This window comes from Rhagoletis zephyria, unplaced genomic scaffold, assembly GCF_001687245.7.
Source record: "Rhagoletis zephyria isolate East Lansing unplaced genomic scaffold, Rhagoletis_zephyria_1.1 Rzeph_scaffold_00025, whole genome shotgun sequence".
Lineage (NCBI taxonomy): Eukaryota > Metazoa > Arthropoda > Insecta > Diptera > Tephritidae > Rhagoletis > Rhagoletis zephyria.
This window is the reverse complement of record NW_016157109.1, coordinates 548,491-561,465: the sequence shown is the minus strand read 5'-3', so window position 1 is coordinate 561,465 and position 12,975 is coordinate 548,491. Positions and strand designations below refer to the sequence as shown.

General features: G+C 32.7%; 1 protein-coding gene and 1 long non-coding RNA gene across 10 annotated transcripts in view; one reads left to right on the top strand and one right to left on the bottom strand.

The window, feature by feature from the left end:
• LOC108363267 (uncharacterized) overlaps positions 1–8,412 on the top strand; it is a 15,696-nt gene extending 7,284 nt beyond the window's left edge. The window contains exon 3 of the long non-coding RNA XR_001847591.1: positions 8,259–8,412. This is a non-coding gene — a long non-coding RNA (uncharacterized LOC108363267). The remainder of the gene's footprint in view (positions 1–8,258) is intronic.
• mam (neurogenic protein mastermind) overlaps positions 1–12,975 on the bottom strand; it is a 193,709-nt gene that overhangs the window by 48,902 nt on the left and 131,832 nt on the right. The window lies entirely within an intron of this gene.

Below are 12,975 nucleotides of genomic sequence, written 5' to 3'. Positions count from 1 at the left end.
CCTTATAAGGCCGCTTTAGCTCCTTATTTGTACAAGGATACGAGGAGAAATTAATTGTTTTTTATAAAGATAAGAAATGCACATCTACTACGAATACTTGATATTTACTTCCATTTTTGTAGTCCGAACCCAGCAAAGAGCGCTCGGTGAAGGTCTGCTAGTGATCAAATTTGCCAACAGGGCTGCCAAACATACATAGCTATGAAGTGCTATATTGAGGATAAAAAAAGTGCTAAAACATGCCAAATAGAAAATTAAAAGTGCCAAAAAAGGTGTCATTCTCTTTAGTTCTTCCCATTAGCATTAAAATTAGACAAATTAAAACAAAAGCCCAATGTCAAAGTAAGATAAACCAGTTGTATACACTATAGAAATTAGAAAATTTTAGTTGAGAAAAAGAAGTACACGCAAAGGATTTCACAAAAATGTATTTAAATTTGGCTTTTTTTCAAAAGTGCCATTTTGGCACTTTGTGCAAAATTGAAAAATTCAGTGCCATTTCACAACGACGCAATTACAGAACTTTAGACAGAGCAATATTTTTCGATCGGGTTCAAATCGGGCGATTGTGAGGGCCTATTCACGAATTCAAGTGTATTTGCAAAGTTGCTGTAGCTTACCAATGTAACAATCGTGTCGATAAAAAGGTAAAATATAACTTTTAGTTTGCTATTAAAAACCCCACCTCCTTTCTATTTGAAGAGTAAATTTGTTGATGCAACTAGGTTTCAAATTTTTTCAACAAAACGGAACAAATCTACTCCTATCGGAGCGAAGTCCGAACGATGGCTTATTGTGTATATTAGGAAAATGTATGCTCTTTGTTTAGTACACAAAGTCAGTATTACCGCAGCTAGGGATGCAAATTTTGGAGGGTAACATCGATACATCGATGTTTCGATGCATCGGAAAAATTAACATCGATGCTAAAATACATCGCCAGAAAAACATCGATATATCGATGGTTTTCGATGTTTCACAATTTGTTAGGTTGTAGTCACATTAAAAGGAAAATTTAAAACTTTTCAATTACAACTCTCCGTAATTCAATTAGAAAAATACTTACATATGGATGTATTTCCCTGTATTTATTTACCATTCCTAGACTCTTCCTATAAATAGAATAAAAATGCTTACCGTAGTAAGTTCGCTGAGACTAAAAATCCAACTTCGTTGAAATTTTAACGGGAACCCGGCACTTTTTAAATCATTAAGTAAGCATTTTATCGAAAGATGCGAGTAAACCGGAATTAATGAATGTTCCCCAAAAGCATAAGTAATAAAAATGCATGGCCAGTCAAACAAATTTAGGAGCTTAATGGGTAAGTTGAGTTCAAGTCTGAGTCACACTAAAGTCGATGTTAAAACATCGTTGAAACTGGCATCGATGTATGTTCGATTTAGCGATTTTAGGCAATTGTAAACATCGATGGCAAATATCGAATTTTGAACCGATATTATCGATGTTTCAAAAATATCGATGCTTCGTTTGCATCCCTAACCGCAGCCGTACTGCGATGAACATGATGTCGGTGGGATATAAATAATTTTTTTCGCAACTTTTCATACCCTTCCTCCCGTAAACTGTTTTTCCCTTTCTCCAGCCCGCGCTCGCACTTTAGCTACTGCGCGGGCAAAAAAGTGCCCATGTCTGCACTAGGGTGCCCATCAAAAATGCTTTTTTTTTTTTTGGAAATTTCAACACCCTACCCTCTAATTTTATTCGTTTTTATGAGAAATATTATTGCCTATTTTTACAGATTTTTTAAAGGTCATTTAGAGATTGCGACCTGTCTATTTAGGTCAGAAAACACGATTTTGTTGATTTACGAGTTTTTGAATGACTATTTTTGATTCGATTTCAAAGATCAAATATGATCTGAGAGGATATATAGGCCTTTAAAATGGTATATAATAATCTATTGTCGGACTAGGCTTGTTGGGATTTTCTATCGGGTAAATTGAAAAAAGACCCATATTTCTCTTAATTTTTTAAATTTTGACCATCGATAATTTCTACAATTTCTAAATATGGAGCACTATCTAAATCTTAATCTATTTTAAAACAAACTCCTCATTTATTGCAATCGCATAAAATTGTCGAATTAAGGTGATTTTTCTTAAATACGGCCCTGAATTTATATGAGTGTATGTACCGGAATTTCAGATTTTTTGCGCAGTGTGGCAAAGGACTTCATCAATATTTATTCAAAATTAATATTTATAATCGCTCTTTAGCAAAAAAGTGGGTTTTCAAGAAATTTTAGGAAAATGGGGGTGGCACCACCCACTTCTATGATATAGGCGTATCTCAAAAACTACTTGACCGATCTCGACTAAATTTGGTATACACGTTGTGCTTAGTCGCCCTAAGTACCGCCTTGAATATTTTTGAAATCGGACAAAACCTACTCCTCCTAAAACATAGCTAGCTTTGATTTTTTTTGAAATTACCGTTACGTTGGTGAAGCCCGTGGTTTTTGTCCGATTTCAACAAATTTCAATATGGCACTTAAGAAGCCTAGCGCAATGTGTTCACCAAATGTTGACATCGGTCAAGTAGGTTTTGAGATACACATATATGATACAAGGGGGCGGTGCCAACCCCATTTTCCTAAAAATTCTTGAAAACCCACTTTTTTGCTAAAGAGCAATTGTATTTATCAGTTTTTGATAAATATTGATGAATTCCTCAGCCACTCTGCTCAAAAAATCTGAAATTCCGGTACATATACACAAAAGTCGCCTAACTTCGACCATTTCTATGCGTTTGCAATAAATAGCTATTAGTATTATTTAAAAATAGATTTAATTTTGGATAGTATCACATATTTTGAAATTGTGGAACTTATCGATGGTCAAAATTTATTTATTTAAGAGAAAAATGTGTTTTTGTATTTTATCCGATAAAAAATCCGAACAAGCCAAGTCCGACAGTAGATTATTATATACCATTTTAAAGCCCTATATGTCCTCTTCTCAGATCATATTCGATCTTTGATATAGAATCAAAAATAGTAATTTAAGAACTTATAAATCTACAAAATCGTATTTTCTAACCTAAATCGACCTTAAAAAATGTATAAATTAGGCAATGATATTTCTAATAAAAACGAATAAAATTGGGGTGTAGGATCTTGAAATTTCCAAAAAAAAAAAGCATTTTCGATGGGCACCCTAATACCCACATGTTGCCAAAAACCAGAAATTTCTTCTTGCTGATGAAGATGCAGATAACAGGAGGGAAAAGAAAAATTTTGTTCTTGCTCCAACCCAGGCAAAAAAAAACCAAATTTTTTGCAATGGTATCGGTAGGTTAAGGGCCTTGTCTAACGGTCAGTATTTACTGACGTGATCCAAGTAGCGCGATATTTATTGACTGTGTAGCATACAATATTGATGGACCTTGATCCATATCGCAAAATTTCCACAAATTTGGAAATCTGGATCGCGGATCGCAATACCGTCAATAAATATTGAAGGTGTAGCTTTTACAAAACGCGATTCATATATTTCGTCAATACATCTTGTACTCTCATAATGTGAAAATCGAAAACATATTCGCTCTACCTTCGCTCTCGGCGCTTAAAACCTTTCAAAACAAATTGAAGGTATTTAAATTAGCGTTGGAAATTTGAAAATAATTATGAAATGCGTTATCTGTCAATTATTCGTATAAAATAATTGCGATATAATAAGCGTTTCGCACAAAACTTATGCAAATACTGATGCGATAAATATTGAACATGTAGCATTCAAGCGCGATCCATCAATCCATCAATATGGATCGCGATCCAATATCGTGAGAATTACTGACCGTGTGACAGGGCCCTGTTGTTAACATCATTAATTCTTCAGAGTCAAACATTGTACAGTTTAATGTTGATGTTGGTAAGGCTTCCTCAAATGGGCACCGAATTTACCAACATTAATATTTTTCAATGATATTCAGGCAGCGCCGAGTTTTGTAGTCGAACAGTACACTGTGTAATTTTTGTTGATTCCAAATAGTTTTTTTTTTAATCAACAGTTGAAAATTGGTGCAGTGTTTTGGAAATTTTTATTTTTCTAATAACTGTTACCCAGGTTTTTTTGAGAAATAAAAGGATCCTATACAGATTTTTCGAAAAAGGCATTTTATTGTTAATTTTCCACAGATTTTACTTTAGTTGTATTAATTAGTTTTTAAATTTTAATCCTTATTTACATTTGCCAGCAGTGTAAATTTTGAGAGAAAAGTTCATTTGGCACGCAGATCTTCGTCAGTTAATTTATTCCATATCTCCTGTAAGGCTAATTTTCTCCGTTTTGAGTCCCTTATAACCCCCCTTTTGTCCAACATAAGGCCTCATACTCAAAAATCTAATAGACTCGGAACTGGTGACTAGGAGGGCCATTCATTCGACCAAGCCTATACAGTTTTTTTTTGTCTTTTTTATGCAAAGCCTAAGAAAAAATACACCTGAAAAAGAGTTGCGTGCCAAATGAACTTTTCTCTCAAAGTTTACACTGCTGGCAAATGTAAATAAGGATTAAAATTTATAAACTAATTAATACAACTAAAGTAAAATCTGTGGAAAATTAACAATAAATACTTTTTTCGCAAAATCTAAAAGGACCCTTTTATTTCTAAAAAAAAAACGGGGTAACAGTTATTGGTCGCCATACTGTACATTAAGGTGGTCCAAAAATTCATGTGAAAAAGTAAAGTCGGAATTTTTATGCCCTCACTCCCTTGTTTCTGTACCACCCCCTCACCCCCTTATTCTATACCGAAAAAAATATACCCCACTTTAGTTTTTTTTTTTAATCAAAAAATATTTAGAGGTCGTTCAAAGCGCGCAAAGTTTTCCATGTATTTTATATGGGGGAAAAACAACTTTTCGTAGAAATGGTATAGAATTCTTAAAAATCAATACTTTTCTATCGGAAAACTATGTTTATCTGCAGGAGATTCCCAGTTGTTTATTTAATCATTTTTTCATCGCAACTATAATTTATAGGTCCGCCAATAACCCACAAAAACCCCGAAAAATGCAATGGGGAGACCAATAAAAAATCGTTAGTATTAAAAATGCTTAAATAAGCAATTGGGTGTTATTACTGAAAGTCTCCTGATGATAACCAGAGTTTTCCGGTCGAAAAATATTGATTTTCAAGAAATCTACACCATTGCTACGAAAAATTGTTTTTTTCTCAAGTAAAAATACATAGAAAACTTAGCGCTTTGAGCGACCTCCAAATATTTTTTGATTTCAAAAAAAAAAAAAATAAAAATGGGGTATACTTTTTTTCTATATCCTAGGGGATGAAAGCATTCCAACTCCGAATTTACTGTTTTTGAACCGCTCGAAGACGAGGATTTTAAATACAAATATTGATTGATTTAGATCAGAATAGGTCTTCATTAGGGTGCCCATCGGAAATGATTTTTTTTTTGGAAATTTCAAGACCCTCCTACCCCTAATTTTATTCGTTTTTATAAGAAATATTACTGCCTATTTTTATAGATTTTTTAAAGGTCATTTAGAGGTCGGGACCTGTCGATTAAGTCAGAAAATAGGATTTTGTTGATTTATGGGTTTTTGGATGACTATTTTTGATTCGATTTCAAAGATCGAATATGATCTGAGAAGAGGATATACATATAGCCCTTTAAAATGGTATATAATAATCTACTGTCGGACTAGGCGTGTTGGGATTTTTTATCGGGTAAATAAAAAAAAAAACCCAGATTTCTCTTAATTTTTTAAAATTCGACCACCGATAATTTCTACAATTTCAAAATATGGACTACTATCTAAAATTAAATCTATTTTCAAATAAACTGATACCTCATTTATTGCAATCGCATAAAAATTGTCGAAGTTAGGCGATTTTTCTTAACTCCGGCCTTAAATTTATATGTGTGTATGTACCAGAATTTCAGATTTTTTTGAGCAGTGTGGCAAAGGACTTCATAAATATTTATTCAAAATTGATATATATAATCGCTCTTTAGTAAAAATAGTGGGTTTTCAAGAAATTTTAGGAAAATGGGGGTGGTGGTTTGAAAAACCACTTTTTTGCTAAAGAGCGATTGTACATATATATCAATCCGGTACATACACACATATAAAGGCCGTATTTAAGAAAAGTCGTCTAACTTCGACAATTTTTATGCGATTGCAATAAATGAGGTGTATCAGTTTATTTGAAAATATATTTAATTTTAGATAGTACTCCATATTTTGGAATCGTAAAAATTATCGATGGTCAAAATTTAAAAAATTAAGATAAATATGGGTCTTTTTTACTTTGCCCGGTAAAAAATGCCAACAAGCCTAGTCCGACAATAGATTATTATATACCATTTTAAAAGGCTATATATCCTCTTCTCAGATAATATTAGATATTTAAAATCGAATTGAAAATAGACATTCAAAAACTCATAAATCTACAAAATCCTGTTTTCTGACTTAAATCGACAGGTCGCGACCTCTAAATGACCTTTAAAAAATCTTTAAAAATAGGCAATAATATTTCTCATAAAACCGAATAAAATTAGGGCGTAGGGTCTTGAGATTTCCAAAAAAAAACATTTTCGATGGGCACCCTAGTGTACATGTGCTGTTAAATTGGCTATTAAAAATTAATGCATTTTTCACAACTCTGGTATGCAGTTCTCTAGCCCATTAAATTCTAGTACAATAAAATGAAAGTTTGAAGTTGCTAACAAAAAAACGTTGATTTTTAAAAATTTATATTTTTTTCTTAAAAAAAATTGTCGAATATACTTTGCACTTTATTATACTAGAACAAAGATGGGGCCGGCTTGGCACAGCATAAGGGGGAAGAAGAGCGTATTAAAATTGCATTATTAATATATATTATGCTTTTAATATATTTTTTACACCCCCTTTAGCCTGAGGACTGATTTACATCTTGCGTAGCACTTGCTGGCTCTTGGACTGCTTTAATAGCCAACTAGAATTTAATGCGCGAATTTAATGTTTGCCGATTTATATGGTATTTGTTATATAATGAGCAAGACTTTTATGAAAAAAATAATAAACATTAAATAAACAAAAGAAATATGTGTAACCGAAACTGGTTTATATTATTTCTTCCACCACTGTAAGTACATAATATACGGTGAAACCTATCAGAACTTGAACCGCGCGGGATCCGAATTTTTTCGGCTCACACGGGATAGAACACCTTTCGTTGTCATAGTAGCCCTGAGTTTAAACTTTAAAATAAGTGTTAAATTTGCATAAACTTCGGTTGTTCTTTTTTCCGAAGCCGAGCATTCAGCCGAACGTTCGGTTTTGTTCTAACAATCGGCTGTTTATTTATTTATATGTGTATGTTTAAGATTTTTCAATTAAAAATTGTTCATTCTCTAAAAAAACCCAAAGTTTAAAACTTTGAAGAAATGCGACCAATTTTCATCAAAATTTCATATTTTTTCAGAGTGTACATTTTTTTAGCCCATACAATTTAATTGTAATAATGTGCAAGTTTCCAGTTGCTAACCGTTGGTTTTTTAGAATTTTTTTTGTCGCATTTGCTTCCATATAACGAATAAACGTAATTTATTTTTATATGGAAGAGCACCGCAACGCTTCAGACAAAAAAAAAATCTAAAAAATCTAAGGTAATTTTAAGCCACTTGAAACTTGCACATTACTACGGCTCTATTCTGTATCTCTGACAAAATCTTGTCAGTTTTTATTACGGAAAAATATATAGAAAAGTTTAAGTTTGTCAGTCAAAAAAAATAAAAATTGTGTCACCGACACAGAATTGGGCTATTACACTAAAATTGAATGGGCTACGAAACTGTATACATACTCGAAAAAATTTAGAGCTTCCGAGAAAACAGAAAGAAATTTGGGTGAAATTTTGATGCACTTTTTGAAGTGTTCTACAAAGTTTTAAGCTTAGTATTTGTTAGCGAATGAAATGTATTTTAATTGAAAAATTTTAAAAATTATAAATAAACATTAGGGGCAAACAATTTCATTTTATACTGAACATACCCTGCAGAAAAAAATTATAAATTGATTAAAATAACTAACTACTAGTTAGCTTTTTTTGGGGGAGTTTGATAAATAACTAACTTTTAATTAGCTATGACAAAACTAACTTTAAGTTAGTTGTAAAGTCGTCCAAGAGTCGTGCAGATGTTAGCGGGAGTTTGTTTTCTTTACAAGTTTCTATTTAAATATCCACACAAAAATTACTTTCAATACATTTTTTTCTGAACTTCGCAGATTCTTTTTCGTATTCAGGACAAATAAAGGAAGATCGAAATTTTACATTATCATTTTGAAGTTATATCTGACGGCGTTCGAATATCGGACCACCTACAGCAGAATATATAAAGAAATATGAAATGTAATAAAATAAAGTAAAAAAAAAAATAAATAAAAGCGTAAAAAAAGCAAAAAAAAAATTTTCTTATTGGTACTTATGTCCAAAAGTAGTTAGCTACAATTTAGTTGCAGAGGAAACCAGTTCTCACTATTTTGCGGCCATCCCCCTTCAAAGGTAGTTAGTTACGGCCAAAGGAAATAGTAAATAGTTACCACTAGTCGAATGCTAGTTAGTTAATAGTTATGTGGCTACAACAAACTAGTCCCATTTCCTGCAGGGTACATATTTATATGTACATCGTAGCCTGTCTTCGTTATGATTTCTTACAGGGCTCCCCACTGAAAATTGTGGTCAAATTTGCAACCCTAGGCCTGTATATACATAAATACATACACATGTATAGTCAGGGTATTCATCTAAACGAGTAAACGTCTCGTAAATAATCTATGAAAATTTGTATGAGAAGTCGTTTACACAAATCGCGAAAAATTAAGAGATCAATTCAGTGTGTGAACAATGCGGTAAAATCAAAACAAGTGTAAACGAGTTACAAATGTTTAAATCCAACTTAACATCATTTAGTGTTGAAAAGTTATCGGTAGTAGATACATTCGATTGTTTCGATAGTGATAGTGCAAAATATTCGATACTATCCATAATATCGAAAGCTTTCTTCCATATGTATGTTGAGATATAACACTAATGCCCGGTTTCACCAAACCATTTTAAAATGTATCCAACTTAAAATTTAAAATAGCACAGTTTCCTAAAAAATGTGGTCATTTTAAACTATAACGGCCTGACAAATTTAAAAGTTATTGGTGAAACTGGGCATAACATTTTGTAAATAGGCAAATTTGATTCAATTTTTTATGGTCCAAGAAGAATTTGACAAGTGATATGACAGATCCCATCGCCTGTAAATTACTCTGTTTCTTCTTTTACTATATCAGACAACAACAACCAGGAAGAAATCTTATTCTTAAATAACCCATTTCGTAACTACAAGAACAATAAAGATTATTTGCATACATAAAAATAACTTGTGTAAAACAAATTGAAATCGTGCATTTCAATAACACATTTTATAATAAAAACCATAAAGAACATATTTACAAACAAAGGCGTTCACAACATACATATGCACATATGTAGGTATGTGTATCTTTTATAGTCCAATTCAAGGCGAAATCATATCACGTGATAGCCAAGGCGAATTTATACAGGGTGCTGTTACAGGCGAATTCAGATTTTCGCCGCGGTACTGCTGAACGTCAAAATTATGTGTTTGTTGTAAACATGGCGATTTCATATTACAACAAACACATCATTTTGAAATTCGCCAGTAACACCACCTTGTATAAATTCGCCTTGGTGGTAGCGATAGTACCAATGCAAAAACTACCATGTATTTTTTCGCTTTCGGTACAAAAATGTCAAATTTCAGCTATTCTTCGCTCAAGGAGGAAGAGGGAAAGAAAATGCCAACATTCTTACCTCCGCACTCACTCATAAGGAGTTTTGACATATGTATGTGTACCGAGGCGAAATAAAACAGCTGTTCTAGCAACACCACCTTATATGAATTCGCCTTGGTCCAATTCCAACAATGTGAATAACATACAACTATCGATAGTGTTTAGAAAAATTCAATAGTGGCAGCAAAATGAAATCATCGATACTATCCATCACTATTTTTTACCAAAAATATTCGGCACGCTTGCGTCCTGTTATATGTACCTCATTACTAATCGATGTCTAAATCCGAGGAAACAACAGCTGCATTATGTTAGTTTACAATAAAAAGTTACCAAAAACTCGTTCACAATAATGCATCAGTTGGCCGTATAGAAAGGATAATATGAAACCATGGAAATTCATAATTGAGGGGTTAAATTTGCGTGTTTCGTAAATTTAAATATCTAGACGAATACCCCTACTCCATATGTGCATATGTAGATAGCAACATATAAAACCAGCGAAGTTAGCGTCACAGTTACTTATCCAGTAACAAAAATAGCAATCGAGCAGCTACATTAGCTGAGTGAGAGCTGAGAGAACATAAGCAGTAGAGCCTCGAAGAGCGAGACACCGTCAGAGTATCGTAGAATAGAGGTGGAAATGTATAGCTGCCAGGTAATGAAGAAAAAAAATGAACTACATGCATACACACATATACATATGTAAGTATTTATCAATTGAGGGAATAGAAATTAAACAAAACAAAATAATTTTTAAGCATAATATGTATCTACTTAATCGAAGCCATACAACATGTTTGTGAAATATTGAAAAAGCTACATACATATCTTCGGAATGTAATATCGGCGTTAGTTATTATGTTTGCATTATTTTTAAAAAATAGTTGGCAATAATGTATGTACCATCATCCACCTTGACGAAGCATCATAGATGCTTCTAACCCACCCACCACCATACCATGGGCGCATATGGATGGGCAAGAATTTTATATGCACGTATGCACGCATATGTATGTATATATACATACATATGTATGAACATTGTCTATGTTTGTACGTACGTGCAAATGCATACTCAAGCGTCACATTCGCCATTCGAATAAAATTTGCAAGTGTAAACTTAAAAAATCTCTTGCTAGTATGTACATGTAAATTCCGTTGGACATTTCACAAAACAACATTTGTCGAGTTTGAGCATTTTGAATGTATTTCTGCTAATCATTAAATCTTTGGGTTCCCAAGCAACATTTTTACTACGAATCAATCATAAGAGTAGCTTAAGATGCCTGTTTCATGGAAACTTATCAAAATTATCAAGTTTTGTAGGAAAGTTCTTTACTTTTTCTTATTTATTTATTAAAATTTCTAAAATCACATAAGTTGTTTAGTCAAAAGTTCATAGATATGGTTGCCGTCTGATTTGTTGCTTTTAAGCAAGATTGTGCATTTGCAAAAATTCGCTCACGCTTCGTTCTCAGTGATTGAAAGAGAGAATGAAAAAGGAAACATTCTGAATCTCGTAAAATAGCCACGGAGGGGCTCACAGCAACCACCATCATCAACGTCGTTACTAATACACAACAATTTCCATCAGTGTTTTTATAAATACATACAAGTAAATTTCTCATTACTCCGTCTCCACCACCCGACTCGAATTGCCAATATATCGGGTATACCTTTGGGTCAACCTTACCCAGTGGGAACATTGGGAATACATTTCTTTTTCTACCATGAAAAGTTTGACGAAAACGATTGAACGAAAAGATGCATCCCAATGTAAGCGAATGGGTAACGTATGCACATATAACCAAAGATTTTAATCCGATTCCTTGCAATTACACGGAATTATTGTATTCACAGCCAATCGAAAGGATGATGTGCAGTTTGAAGTCATAAGCGTTAAAAAAAAATTTTATAAATAAATGTACATATCGTTACCTTAATATAGAAAGCCCCTATCTCACATAGTCGCAGAAATATAAAAAGACATTACTAAGTAAAAATCCAAAATTCTCGTTTTAATTGATTATGATGCATTTCATCGAATTATAAGTCCCCGCATCATTTTAAGCAATAAAAAATTGTAGTCAGTTACGGCTTTTTTGCATTTCAGCGACTATATGAGCTAAGGACTTTCTATATTAAGGTAACGATATGTACTTATTTAATTTTTCTATGTTATTTCAAAGCAGCACGAGAGTATTTTCTATTCATAAATTTACAAAAGGACACCCATCGTTTTACTGTCGTAGGGCATGCCTGTGCAAAAAGTCTGCATTCTGCCATGCATCGGCTAATGTGTCCCCCTTACATTAGTCAGTTCATTATCGAACATTCCATTTTCCTACAGGGTGCATATACACTGGCACTTCATATATCTACACATGTCCATATGTATATGTATGCACATACATGCGATACAAACACATCTATATATTTGCATTGATGTATTAGTTTTTATTTTTGTTCTCGCTTAGTCAGACAGTGAATTCAGTTTTGTCAGTTTCAATATTAACGATTAGCTTTCTATTCGTAGAATATATGCTTTGTTTACTTGTGTGAATACGCATTGCATATCGAGTTCAACCTCAGTAGATGATATCCGATAGGTACTAAATTAGTGTTCTACTTAATAAAATAGTTTGGGGATTAACAAGGGATGACAGCAAGTCATATTGTCATAATGTCATAAATTAAAAACCTCTTAAAATATTTGTAGGTAATTTGCTATGCACAACCACAAAATACCTTTAACTGTTATAAAATTAAGACAATATGACTGTTAGGGCTTCTTATTTATTACATATATGTACATATATACATATGTACGTATATACTATGTATATACAAATACACAATATACATACATACATATTAGTTAGTATGCCACTCATGTATACTTTTGTATTTAATTATTAGCATATAAAAATAAAATAATTTGTTAATTAACAAGTAAGAAAGTCTAAGTTCGGGCGGAGCCGAACATCAAATACCCGGCGCAAGTATTAAATATGTGTTTTCCACCTTTCCGAAAGCTACCGCTACATGATAAGCCGGCGTGTATAAATTTTATGTAAACTAGCGTCCTTAAATTTCAAAATATTGAAATTTCAAGCATTTCTGAAATTTACCG